This window comes from Primulina tabacum, chromosome 18 (assembly GCF_025594145.1).
Source record: "Primulina tabacum isolate GXHZ01 chromosome 18, ASM2559414v2, whole genome shotgun sequence".
NCBI lineage: Eukaryota > Viridiplantae > Streptophyta > Magnoliopsida > Lamiales > Gesneriaceae > Primulina > Primulina tabacum.
Window position 1 is genome coordinate 10,576,750 of NC_134567.1, and position 11,421 is coordinate 10,588,170.

Sequence of the window (11,421 nt, forward strand, 5' to 3'; positions counted from 1 at the left end):
AAATGCCAAACTATGCAACGCTCATTAAAAATGTGATGTCTAAGAAGAGGAAGCTGCAGGAGTATGAGACCGTGAAGTTGACTGAGGAGTGTAGCGTCTTTCTGCAAAAGAAGCTACCACATAAATTAAAAGATCGAGGGAGTTTTACTATTCCTTACTTTATTGGTGGTTCTCAATGTTGTAGAGCTTTATGTGATCTAGGAGCAAGTATTAATCTAATGCCATTTTCTATTTACTGGGAATTGGAGCTTGGAGAGGTTAAACCAACCACTATCGCCTTGCAGCTTGCAGACAGAAGTTTCACGTATCCACGTAGGATCGTCGAAGATGTATGGGTAAAAATTGATAAATTTATTTTTCCTGCTGATTTTGTAATTCTAGATACGGAGGAAGATAACAATGCTCCATTAATCTTTGAGAAACCTTTCCTAGCGACAGGAAGAACATTGATATATGTACGTAAGGGAGAACTCACCTTGAAAGTTGGTGGAGAATCAATCATTTTTAATATCTGTCATGCCATGAAAGGGTCGAATGAGGTAAGCATTGATGTTATAGATTCGTGTGTATATCTTGATTGTGCAGGAACTAGGGTGTAGAGCCCAAAATCAGTACACGTAAAATCCATGCATTTATTTAAATTGTTTATTTATGTTTAAATTGATTTTTAGCGATGCATGATTTATTCAAATGCATTATTTTAAATTAATTATGCTTTGTAATGCACGTTAAAATGTTTCTCGAGTTTCATGTTTCATGTGATTATCCGATACGGGATCGAGAAAAAGAGACCGACGATGATTTTGGCGATTTTTAAAATGTGGTATTTTATTTTAAGTTAGGATTGAGGCATTTTAAATGATTTATTTAGTTTTATCATTTTTAAAGCTTAATTTAATTATTAAGTGATTTTATGACTTTAAAGTTTTAAAGATTTGTCACTTGTACATTTTATTTTAAATTAAGATATTTTATTTAAAGTTATAGGGAGATTAGTATTTTAATTAGTTGTTAAATTATTAATTAAGCATATCATTACTCCTAATTACCTACGAACACACGCACACACACATTATCACCCACACACACATACACGACACACACAATTCTCCCTTTCATTTCATTTCAATTTTTTTTAGAGCAAAACTTAGGGTTCCTTGAGTTCTCTCAGCCACCGCCCCTCTCCTCTGTATTTTCAGCAATTCTTGTTCGTTTTCTTCAAAGAAAATCGTAACACATTCGTCCCGGATCAACCCTCGCATCCTTCCCGCTTCGGTATCGTTGGTTCGGTAATTTTAAATACGAAAAGGCATTAATATTCTTTCGTTTATGCATCAATCTCGTTATAGTACATATTCTCATGTTTATTATGTGTAAAAATTCATGAATGTTGTGTAAAGTTTGAGCAAAAATTGGTTGGATCGATTTTGAAACAATTTTAGATCTGGAAACCCAAATTCTACCGTCGTTTCGATTTCTGCGAAAATTTGGTCGACTTTCTGGAAAATCTTTCAACATATAAAACGTAGTACTTTTGGATACCTTCGATTTGACAGTAAATTCATAATTTTTGGACTAGAAATGAGCGAGTTATGATCGTTTTCGTAGGACTGCTCAAACTGTAATTTTCTGAAAATGTGTTCTTGACCTGTTCTTGAAGTTTATTTTTTGCAAGCTTCGTTGGGAACCATTGGGTGATTGCTGCTGCGTTTAAGTATTGTGAGTATGATGTTGGGATGATTTTTGGTGCTTCGTTTTGTGTCGATAGGCACTTGGTTGCATTAGAAGTCGTAGGAAGCATTTTGGTGTCAAAATAGTGTGTTGACGGTTTGAGTTGCGTTGCCATAAAATCCTAGGATGGGTTTGAAACATTGCCATAGAATCCTAGGATGGGTCTCGAGGTGTTGGTTCACGGTCCGCACGATCGAGTTATGAGGATTAAGCCACAAGTGTATTGATTTCCGTTGGTTATCATTTTTCAGAGTCTACACAGACCCGGACCCTGACACGGGGTCGTGCCCTTGTTTCTTTCGGAGTGTGAAATTCCTGAGTACACGGACCCGGAGCCGGACCCTGACACGTAGTCCGTGCCTTTGTTAATTTCGTAGGTTAAGTTTGTAGAGGACAAACAGACCCAGACCCGGATGTGTACATGAGTTCCGTGTCTTCCATGTTTGGGAAAGTATAGGGATTGTTTTGGGATTTGATGTCATGGTTTAGTACGATGATTAAAAGAGGTCGAGTCCCGAGAAATTTAGAACGTCATAAGAAATTTGTCATTTATGGGTGTGAGCATGATTAATACGTCTACATTATGAAAGATAAGTGCTTGAACTCATATTAGTATGTGCAGCAGTGGCCCCAAGCGAGATCCAACGAATCCCTCAAGGCTATGTAAGTATGTTCGACGTGAAAAGGAAAATATATTTTATGTTTTTGAGGTATGTTAAATGTCTTGTGACAAATTATGAACGGGTTTGGAAGTTGGTGAACGTGGCCGAGGACCCCTTCCACCCCGATAAAGCATGACCGAGTTTAGATTAGGATTGAAAAGCGGTAAAGCATGACCAAGGACCAATCCACCCGGTAAATCATGACTGGGGATCTCATGTATGTGGTAGTGGATTTTTCCTGCCAGCCTAGTACCGTGGTTTAATCTGATCAGGCACATTTATGTATGAGTCACTTGCTTTGAAACATATCTCAACGCAAAATGATGATGTTATGCATGTTCAAGTATGTTTTTATAAAAATTTTATGATGATGACACATCAGTGGTTATGTTATTACGTTCAAGTTTATGTATTTACGTTCTACTTTTAAGTTGCATGTGATTTTATTACGTATTACTTGTTAGCTCCGGTTTATACGTGTTTAGTCTTTAAACTTACTAGACTTGATCGATGCAGGTGAGGAAGACTTTGAGGAGACTAGGGGTGAGGACCAATGAGCCGACTGGGACTATGCAGGAGGCTAAATGTAGAGCCCAAATTCAGCACACATAAAACCCATGCATTTATTTAAATTGTTAAATTATCTATTTAAGTTTAAATTGAAATTAATGATGCATAATTTGTGAAATTGCATTATTTTAAATTATTTATGTTTATGTGATGCACGTTAAATTGTTTTCATGAGTTTCGTGTTTCAGACGATTATTCAACGCGGGATCGAGGAAAAGAGACCGGCGACAATTTTGGAAATTTTAAAATGTGATATTTTATTTCATTGTATCTCAGGATGGCATAGAGGTCGACCCTAGCAAGGTATAGGCAGTCAGAGATTGGCCAGTTCCTAAGAGTGTGACAAAGATCCGTAGTTTCTTGTGATTGGCAGGCTATTACAGGAAGTTCATCCAAGGCTTCTCTTCTATTGTGTTGCCTATGACCGCCTTGACGAAGAAGAATGTCAAGTTTATCTGGGGACCTGAGTGTCAGGAGAGCTTTGACGGACTGAAGCTAGCTTTGATCATTGCACCAGTACTAGTTATGCCATCAGGGCAGGGAGAATTTGTGGTCTATACGGATGCATCGTAGCTTGGGTTGGGCGCAGTTCTGATACAGAAGGATAGAGTGATAGCCTACGCGTCCAGACAGCTGAAGGTCCAAGAGAAGAACTATCTGACTTATGACCTCAAGCTACCAGTAGTGGTATTTGCCCTGAAGATCTGGAGACACTATCTGTATGGGCAGAAGTGCAGGATTTTTACAAATCATAAGAGCCTGAAGTACTTCTTCACGTAGAAGGAACTGAATATGCAATATAGGAGATGGCTTGAGCTGGTGAAAGATTACGATTGCAAAATTAGCTACCATCCGGGTAAGGCTAATGTTGTTGCAGATGCTCTGAGCAGGAAGCACACAATGATTGCTCATCTGTCAGTGCAGAGACCACTATATGCTGAGATTCAGAGATTGGAGCTTGCAGTTTATGCTAGGGGAGGCCCCAAATCTTTCTACTCTGACAGTACAGCAGACTCTGAGAGACAAAATCCGGACAGGGCAGACTTCTGACGAGCAGTTGCAGAAGTGGAGATAGAGAGACGAGACCAAAGGCCAGAGACTTTATACAGTTGTAGACGGCATTGTCAGATATAGAGACCGCCTATGGGTTCCTGACAGTGATTCCCTTTGAGTGGATATCTTGTGCGAGGCCCACATCACCCCGTACTCCATCCATCCAGAGAGTACAAAGATGTATAAAGATCTACAGACTCTGTATTGGTGGCTGGGCATGAAGCGAGATATCCTATGATTCGTCTCCAATTGTTTGACTTGTCAGCAGGTTAAGGCAGAACATCAGAGACCTGCAGAGAAGCTGAGACCACTCACTATTCCCGAGCGAAAATGGGAGAATATTAATATGGATTTTGTGACAGGGCTTCCGAGGACAACTGGAGGATTAAATGCAATCTGGGTGATTGTCGATCGGCTCACTAAATCAGCTCATTTCTTACCGATAAGGAAGATATTCAACATGAATCAGTACGCAGAGCTGTACATCAGAGATATAGTCAGACTACACGGGATTCCAGTGTCCATCGTGTCAGACAGAGATCCGAGGTTCAAGTCTGCATTTTGGAAGAGTCTCCATCAGGCATTGGGTACGAAGCTACTGTTCAGTACTGCTTTTCACCTCCAGACAGATGGTCAGTCAGAGAGGGTGATTCAGATTCTAGAGGACCTACTCCGAGCATGCATGATTGACTTCTAGGGCAGCTGGGAGCCGAAATTGCCTTTTGTGGAGTTCACGTACAACAACAGTTATCAGGCATCGATAGGTATGGATCCGTATGAGGAACTTTACACGAGGAATTGTAGGTCGCCAGTTTATTGGGATGAGATGGGAGAGCAAATAGAGTTGGGTCCGGATATTGTTAGGCAGACAGTAAACTTAGTTGCCAGGATTCGGGACATGATGAAGACTGCTCAGAGTCGTCAGAAAAGTTATGCAGATAAGAGACGGCAAAATCTTGAGTTCGCAGTACGGGATCATGTTTTCGTGAAAGTCGCACCGATGAAGGGTATGATTAGGATGGGGAAGAAGGGCAAGCTCAGTCCTAGATTCATAGGATCCTTTGAGATCCTAGAGAGGGTTGAGACACTCGCATACTGAGTTGCTTTATCACCGAATCTGGCAAGAGTTCATAACGTGTTCCACGTCTCCATGCTGCGTAAGTACATGTCGAATCCTTCGCATTGTGCTTAACTATGAGCCACTTCAGCTGACACCGCACCTATCATTCGAGGAGAAACCCACTCAAATACTGGACAGGCAGGAGAAAAGACTCTGGAACAAGGTGATCCAGATGGTCAAGGTCAAGTGGCTGAATCATTCCGAAGAGGATGCTACTTGGGAGACCGAGACCGTGATGAGGAGTCGCTACCGGAGTTATTCGGTACGTTCTAAATTTCGAGGAAAAAATTTTATTTAAGGGGGGAGAGTCGTAAGGTCCAAGAATTTAATTACGTAACCTGAATGCATGCAATCTAGGATTTTTATTTAAATTATTTGTTTAATTATTTTTATGCATAATTATTGCATGATAGGATTTATTGCATGAAATTTTAAAAGTTCATGCATTAGGGTTTCTTGATGCATTTCGCGCCCGAACGAGGAACGGAGACCGGAGAATTATCAGGAAAATTATTTTTATTACATGATTAATTTTTATTAATTATTATAAGGTTTTTTAAAGGTATTTTTCAAGAAATGGGCTTTTTTGGGTATTTTTACCCGCCAGAGCATAATTTTTAATGGCACGTAAATTTTATCGAATCGAGAGACTTTTTGAGGGTTCGTCTAATATTTACAAAAACATTCCAACATAAAATATTTTTCGCGTGTGTGTTTGAGCTTAATGGGCCTAATTTTAAGTTTATGTGGCTTAAAACTTTTGTTAAACTTTTAAATGATAATTATTGACCCATTAGAGCAATTCTATTATTTAATTAACACATAAACACCCACTAAACCTAATTGTTTTACACTTTCCGACACCTTCCCTCTCCCCTATCAATTTCTCTCGATTTCAGCAGCCCCTCTTCAGCAAAACCATCGTCCATAGCACTTTTCTTGCAAGAAATTTCACCGGTACCTTCCCGTTGCGCGGTTCTTCAAATTTTTTGTTCATATACATCAAAGGCACGTTTTTATACTCCTTCTCTCATCATGCACGCCAATAGTAGGCTGTAATATATGTATTTGTATGAAAATGTCTCGATCTGATTGAAGCTTGCACATTCGAACATTTTTGGCATGAAAACCTTGCATGGTTGGCTTCCAACTCACGTTTTTTTTATTGTTGTGCAAGGGATGCGAGTTCTGGTTGTTAAGGGACTGAGAAAGGTGACGAAATGGTGTTTTGGGGGATAGGTTTTGCTACTGCTTGTTGTAGGTTGAAGGGCCGAGGCGTGTACGTGTCTAGGTGACTCGTTTTGTAGAACCCGTAAATTAGACTACGTATAAGCCATGCATAATTCTAGTATTTAAATTAAAATGATTTTTATGCATGAAAACTTAAATTCCTTTCTTTAAATTTTATTATTTCATGTAATAGTTTAATTGTTACCTTTTTAGTTAAATAAGTGAGGTCGGACTGGAGTCGGAGTATTGAGATAAAATTTAATATTAAGAAAACATTCCTAGAATTTATTTAAGATAAATAATAAGTTACTTTAATGTAAACGAATATCTAAGGAATTATTTAAATAATTTGAGAAGAGTAGTAAATAAAGTTCAATAATCAACTTCTTAATTCACTAAAATATTTAATGGGTAGATAAAACACTAGAGATTTAAAATTCAATAATTAAGAAATATTTTCCCCTCCATTTTTATTAAAATTTTCGGCCATAGCACTTTAAAAAGATTTAAATATTGTCAACTCTCCATCTTTAATTTATTTTCTTATCTTCTCTTGGGAGATAATTCCATCACATTTAATCCTCATTTAATTATTATTTAAGCAATATTTCTAACATGTTATCTAGCAACTTTTCCCTTACTTTTTAAATAAAAAAAAATCGGTCACCCCTTATTATAAAAGATTTAAATTAGTTTGACAACTCATTTCTTTATTATCTTTCCTTAACCTTTTCTAGATAGATAATCCTTCAACATTTAATCTTCAATAATTATTAATTAAGCAATTTTCCTATCCATTTTTTTTACTAAATTTCGGCCATCACCATTTCTAGATTCAAATCTTTTGGCAACTCATTCCTTTGATTCATTTCCTTATTCTTTGCATAGTAGATAATACCCTTCATTTTAATCACCACTAATTAACAATTAAGCAATATCCTCCCTCACTTTACTAAGCTAGAATTCGGCCCTCACCCTAGAAAATATTCCTCAAAATCTTTTTGATAGCAAATCATTTCCATTATCTCACCAACAACTAAGATAGCAAGATTCATTCCTCCCTTTTATCTTGCAAACTTCCCATCCTCTTCCCTAGACATTTCCCTCTCCCCCAATCTCAAAATTCAGAGCATATTCAGAAGAAAACCCAGCCAAGAAATCGTTAGGTTCAAGAGAAAAATAAGAGAGAAAGTGAGAAAAGAAAAGAGCACTCCGTCTCCTCCGCGCCGCGTTGTCGTTTCGTTTATTTTTCCTTCAAAACAAACCAAGGCATGTATATGTTTTCTTTCACTCTTCAATCAAGCCATATAGGTATTTTTAAACATCACATAGTACATGATTTAATTGCATGAAAACCGAAATACATATCAGCACTTTTCGAAAATCATGTGCAGAATTTTACGGTCACTTCATTGCTTCACGGTTTTGGGTATTGTTTGATGTTTTCAGGTGATTGGCTCGTGTCCAGGCTCCCAAGGCTGCCCCTAGACATGTGCTAGGGTGTATTAGGATCATGTTGGACCATTTTTTCAAGCCCTATGCATGCTGAAATTCAGAAATGACAGCAACTCTTTCCTAGTGTCACTTGTGTTTCGATTTTCTATTATCTTGCTGTCAAGAGGGAGTTTCTGATCTTGGCTGCCCTAGGAGCTATAGCAATGGTTATAACACCTCCTTATTATGTCTAAGACGTGAACAAGTCTGTATTTCAAAGCTTGGTCCATGATGAAATCGGTTTTTAAATCAAAACAACAACAGCCCCCTTCGACCCCTTCAATTTTCTGCATGTGTATATTTCGGTTTTGTGGTGTGGTGTGAATCTTGGTTGGCCTCTGGCCCTTAGCCACGGTTCATACCATACCCTTTATGTCTAGATCATGCCATGGTCAATCAAATGGCCACTGGAATGGCACGAGACAGCAAACGAAGCATTACTCCCCACGCACGCAAGGGTGCTCTCGGGTGGGACCTATCGGGTGATTCATGGTGTGGTTCGAATTGTGGCTGGCCTAGGGCCCTTAGCCATGGTTCAAACCATTCCTTAGGACTGGATGTGCGTGCATGACTCGAGGACCACATTTATTCCGCACATGATGTTTTTGAGTTTTGAGAAAGCATGAACACATTTTTATACACTGATTTTTATACCTTGTTTATTTTAGGATTCTTACTCGTTTATGTTTATGCATATTTTGATGAATGAGCTTGGTCATTTCAAACTGCTCTATTTTTACTATCAAATATTTACGATTGTTTTTAAATGATATATTTTTCAGTAGAGTTGCATGCGTGCAAAATATTTAAAAGGGATTTTCGAAATGTGAGCTTTAAAAAATATATTTCCTCATTTTGAATAAGTAACTGTTTCAGTTGGTATCAGAGCAAGGGTCCTGTATAGAGTCGTGCCACCGCCAGCTTCTGCAGCTTAGTCTTCAAGCCTCAAGTCTGTAAGTTTAAAGGTTTTAAATGGTTTGAAAGTTTTATGATATCACCTGCATGTTTGCATGATATCCAATTAACGGGAAATATTTATCTGTCGTTATGTTTTGAGATTAGATGCTTTTAAAAAAAAATTTATGCATGTTGCGACATGAAATGAGAAATTATATAATTTTCATGCATGATGGCTTTGTGGTGAAATGGGACATGAATAAGAATTTTGCTATTGGGCATTAGGAAAGGTTGGAAATGATTTGTTTGTATTGATTTTTGGTTAGTAAGTACTGATGTTCTACTATTTGAGTCAGAAGTTAGTCATGAAGATTATGAATGCTTTTGGGACTTGTAGAATTTCTAAGAAATTATTGATGGTTCATGGTTGCTAGTTGAGTTAATTTTTTAGGATTTCATATAAGAATTAATGATTCGAAGAGTACGACGATCTTTGGAAGTATAAAAACATAGAATTTATTTAGGATGCATGCTCTACCTAATTGGATTTAAGGATTGAATGGCATGAATTAAGAATTTTAAGGATAATTGTAATAACCAATAATTTGAGGAACAAAGTGCAAAAATAAAATTCTAAGGGACTATTTTCAAATTTACCAACTTTGGGATTAAATTTTGAGTTTCGAGAATTTTAAGGTTTAAGGAGGCAAAGTCGAAAATTTTATGGGGACAAAAATACAAATTTCGAAAAGTTGTAGGGCGAAAAATGTAATTTTAGAGAATTTTTAACGGCAAAATTGCAAATTCTGAAATTTTTGAGGAATAAATTTGAACCTTAGAGGGACACTTGGGTTAAATCAGTAATTTTTCGAGGTTATGAGAATTGATTTTGGATCTAATAAGCTTAAAATTATTGAACTTTATGTTACGAGAAACATATAAAAAGGAATTAGGAATGCCAAAAACTTGTGGGTAATTATGGAATTTTCGAGATTTAGGACAAATTAGATAATATTCGAGGAAAGTAATAGTTATTGCAATTTTAAGAAATTTCGGGACTAGTTTAGTAATAAATGAAAATTGAATGGTTTAAATGATAAGAATTTTCGGTGATGTGAGCTTGAAGAGATAATTAGAACCTTGTTATATCTGGGTTATAATGTAATAAGGAATGACAATCAAGGGCATTGTAGGATGATCCAATATTGGACTTGAAAATCTAAGTGTTAATGGAATAAAGCAGTGGAAAATTAAGAATTTAGAATGATAACAATTTAAGATAAAGTGATCATTTAGTTAAGTTATAAGATTAGAAATTGAGTTCACTTATTTTTGGGAACTTAAGGTTTGATGTAGCATAAGTTTTAATCATGATCTTAAGAGTTAAATTTATATATTTGTTAAGGGCTAAATTTTTCTAGAAAATTTAGTATGATTGATGGTTAGATTACTTGATAGACACATGTAAGAATTGAGGTAGACACCTTGTCTTGAGTAATTTTTTTTTAAAGTAAGTAATAAACTTGAGAATACGTGAATATATGTGTTGGAATTATGTTATCTAATATTATTTGAGTTGCATAAGCTTGAATTTCAAGATTTATACGATAAATGTTCATACGAAAATTTTGGGTGAAAGAAAAACAAAAAGAAAGTATTGATGTTCAACATAGGTTACCAGTGAACCAATATTAAGATTTTTAGTCGAGTAAGTAATTTAAAATCTCGAAATGAGGATTCTAGAATGCTATGGAGCATAAGTGAAGTTGAATTACTAGAGTTAGTCTAATACTAACATGGGATAACTTATTAAATTTTATACGTTAGTATTAATTAAGAATTAAAGATACGTAAGAATACGACATTCACTTCAATGAGGAAAGTCCAAGTGTCTTAGGCATCAACTAAATTGTAATTGAGAAGAAAATAGTTTAACAATGTTGCTAGAAAGGTTTTATTAATTAGGTAGAAGATCGATAGTGTATATTTGGGTTTTATGGATTAACGCTTCTCGAATTTAAAGATTTGCAACAATTTTGTATTTGGGATGTACTTGTAAATAGTTAAGTTACGTTAGTTTTGTGTCATACGATAAAGATTCGATTCAAGAATCTTAGACTAATAATATTATGGGGTTGAAATACGGTTTAACTTTTAAGTGTATGATCGATGATAGAAGTTGATCTGTAAATTTTGATGCTAAGATTTCTTAGGTTGAACTGCATAAATGCTAATGTATTAGGGCGATAAATTTTATGGGTATTGCATAAGAAAATTAAATAAGTTTGGTCGTCCATCTCGGAGGAATTGCGAGATAAGTCAAAATTTGAGGCCTGAGTAGAATAGAACTAAGTCGCCATAAGTCGTTCTAAGTTGCTATTCACAAATAAGGATTTTGAAGGCATACTTAATTAGGATTGAGGAGATATAATGACAACATAAAACTTGTTTTATTAGAGCGACTGCAGCGGAATTGTGGATTATTGGGATACTAGAAGTAAGAGTCTAAACTTTTTTATTATCAAGGATGAGCGAATTTCGGGAACAAAATGCAATTTAAGGGGGAGAAGATTGTAACGTCCCAAAAAATTTGAAGGTACACGTAAACCACATGCATGCAAGTTATCAATTTATTGTATATTTTAATTAAATTATTTTAATACA